We start from the raw sequence: 3,317 nt of genomic DNA on the forward strand, positions 1-3,317 counted from the left end.
AACGTGTGAGTAACTGCACATATCTCAACAAGATTAAAAACTCTTGATCCCGTTAATAGAAATCGTCCCCCTTTTTAAGTATCCACACACATAGTTCATCTTTCCCTTTTTTGTAAAAACTGATATTCACCACACTTTCCTTAAAAGATGCAAAGATATTTTATGACGAAATATTTTGTGAGAGACTTAAAGACACAAAGCTGATGCAGGAGCATTATGAGGTAATGATTTATTGATAAGTGGAAATATTTCAAAAATGATTAAAGGATTTAAGATTGATTCAAGACAAGTAACCGTGGTAATTTGGGAAGAAATCGGTCAGAACCGAAGACAGATCAATGAACACACACGCGGATTGTTCAATACGCTCCAGGATTGTTCACGTGTTTACTTGACGCCCAAGGAAGGGACGTCGAGACTTGTTACCAAAAGGAGTCATATCCCAGTTTAATTATATTTAGGTAATAAGTATTTTGTGTTCAAATAGGATTATCTTATTTTCCTAAGTCGAGTTGGTGTAATACTTTCCTAATTTATTTAGGAAAGTTTAGTTTCCTAATTCTAGATAGAGTAGTTGTTATTTCCTAATTAGTTTAGGAAAGTTTATTATTTTTAGGGAGTGTAAGGTCGGTCTATTTAGTAAAAATAGGGGTCTTATGTATTCAGTTTTTACATACATGAGAGTTTGAGAATTAATACAAGAGTTTCTTGTTGTGTGCTTATGACTTGTGAGTTTTAAGTTTTATATTTCTTCCTTGCGAGGTTGAGATTATAGTGTGATTCGATCCTTGCGAGGTGAGAGCCACAATTCGTGTTCAGTTTCGAGTTCCTTGCGAGGGAGGAGAGTTGTTCACGTCATATCCTAGTTTTAGTTGAGGGGTCTAACGAGATTTTCATAACTAATTCATATCCCTTTTAATTTTCGTGCATATTTCATACAAAAAACACCAAAAACACTTTAATTCCGGTGCATTTTTTATTATTCAAAAATCAAACATCAAAATTCGAGTAGTTTTACACCAATTTGGTAAAACTCGTGGTTATTTTATATCAAATTGGTATCAGAGCCAGGTTGCGCTGGCAAATATTTTGTAAGAATATATCATACTACATATGAGAAATATTTCATTATGAGCAATATTTTTATCACTAAAAATATCGAGAGTATTTGGAAGAAATTCCAAAATACGAGAAATAATGAAATATTGAATCATATGATATAAGATCTATTTTATAAACAAATTTCCACTTCTTGAATAACATAAATCGACTAAGATTTTAATACCAACGTACACATACAAATTATGCATCAAATATGTATTCACCTTATATAATACGGATACAGTTCAACTTTGTCCAGAACTCGTCAGTCATTGAGGAAAAGTAAACATTCAAATGTCAGTTATCATTAATTAAGCCAATTTCTAGACGTAGTTTAGCAAAACGTTCACTAGCTAAAGGCTTGGTAAAAATACCGGCCTTCTGATCGTCAGCTGGACAAAAGATTAATTCGATGTTTCCTTTTTCAACATGGTCTCTAAGAAAATGATGACGAAAATCTATATGTTTAGTTCTAGAATGTTGGGCAGAATTTTTGGAAATAGCAATTGTGTTAATATTATCACAATAAATCAGTATGCATGCATAAATCACCTCATAATCACGTAATTGTTGTTTCAGCCAAAGCAATTGAGAACATATCAGTGATGATGCAATGTACTCACTTTCAGTTGTAGATAATGCAACCGTGGCTTGTTTCTTAGATCCCCATGTGATTATGCTAGAACCAAGGAACGTTGCTGTTCCAGATGTACTTTTTCTATCTATAGAACATCCTCTAAAATCAGCATCTGAATATCCTTTAAGATCAAAACTATCAAACATAGGATAAAACAGATAAAGTTTACTTGTTCCAACGAGATATCGTAATATGCGTTTTACAGCTACTAAATGTGCTTCTTTAGGATTTGCTTGAAAACGAGCACATACACATCTAATTTGTATAATGTCAGGACGACATGTAACACCCCAACTACCCGGCCAAGGTAATTGGGGCGTTACCGTCTCGGTTTCCCGAGACAGTGAAATCGGAATTACAATCAAGAAACTTTATTAAATAAATAACAAGTTTAGTTATTACAAATGTGAACTAATAAATGAAACACAACTCGTCTATGACTACTCCATCTACCTAGTGACTATGTACTCGATTCCAAAGTCCGTAGCGCGGCCCGAATCCCGATTACGTCAATAAACAAACCTGTACTTAACCTGCTCCCCATATGACAAAAGAATATCATATGGATCAACACAGGCCACCCCAAAAGAGATAGGTGACAAACACAGACACACAAACGTCAATTTCAATGGACAAATAAAAGACGACACAATTAGAGCATGGACATGCAATAAGGCTACCAATATGAATGGCATGATGCAAAAGAGACTACCATCACGGTACCGGGACACGCCCAAGCATACCGACAACCACACTGTTACCAGGACACGCCAAGACGTACTGGGTCCGGAAGCCAACCGGATCCCCTGCTAGACGTCCTGTCTCAACCACACGCGTCCCTCCAACTCAAGCCTACACATCCCTCTTGGAGTGGGAAGCCCCAACAAGCGACTCAAGCGTAAGACGGTCTCCCAACCGCCTTATGTCTCCAAAATACCAAAAAACAACAACAACAACAACAACAACAACAACAACAACAACAACAACAACAACAACAACAATAACAACAACAACAACAACACGACAACAACAACAACTCCTCAAACATATGTGATGACAACAAATACATGGATCACAACCAACATATCATAATCGTCCTCTTAATAATGTGATTACCACTAAGCATGTTATAATACAAATGCTCTAATTATGCAAGACTAGCTACAACATCAACACAAACAACATCACATTATTGAAACCGAGTAGGATTAACCTACCTTTTAGCAATCTCCTCAAGCTACTCGAATCCGGACCGAAACCGTCTCAAGGAACCGTTTAGTCCTATACAAATCACATGATAACTATTACAATACATCCTATACTAATATACACTGCAAAGCCCCTTATTATCACCCCTTAATTACCCCAAATACACCTACTAAACACTAATTAATTACCCATGACAAATTCCCCCAAAAGTTAGGGTTTCAAGACTAGAAAAGGAGGGATCTTTACTTACTAAGTGAAGGAGGTGAAGAGGAAGGTGATAGATCTTCTAATCCAAGCTTGAATCCCAAGTAGAAGGTGTTTGTGAGGGTTTTGGAGAGAGGGGAGGGAGTTTAGATACATAAGGAGGAAG

This window comes from Silene latifolia, unplaced genomic scaffold (genome assembly GCF_048544455.1).
Source record: "Silene latifolia isolate original U9 population unplaced genomic scaffold, ASM4854445v1 scaffold_404, whole genome shotgun sequence".
In the NCBI taxonomy this organism is placed as follows: domain Eukaryota; kingdom Viridiplantae; phylum Streptophyta; class Magnoliopsida; order Caryophyllales; family Caryophyllaceae; genus Silene; species Silene latifolia.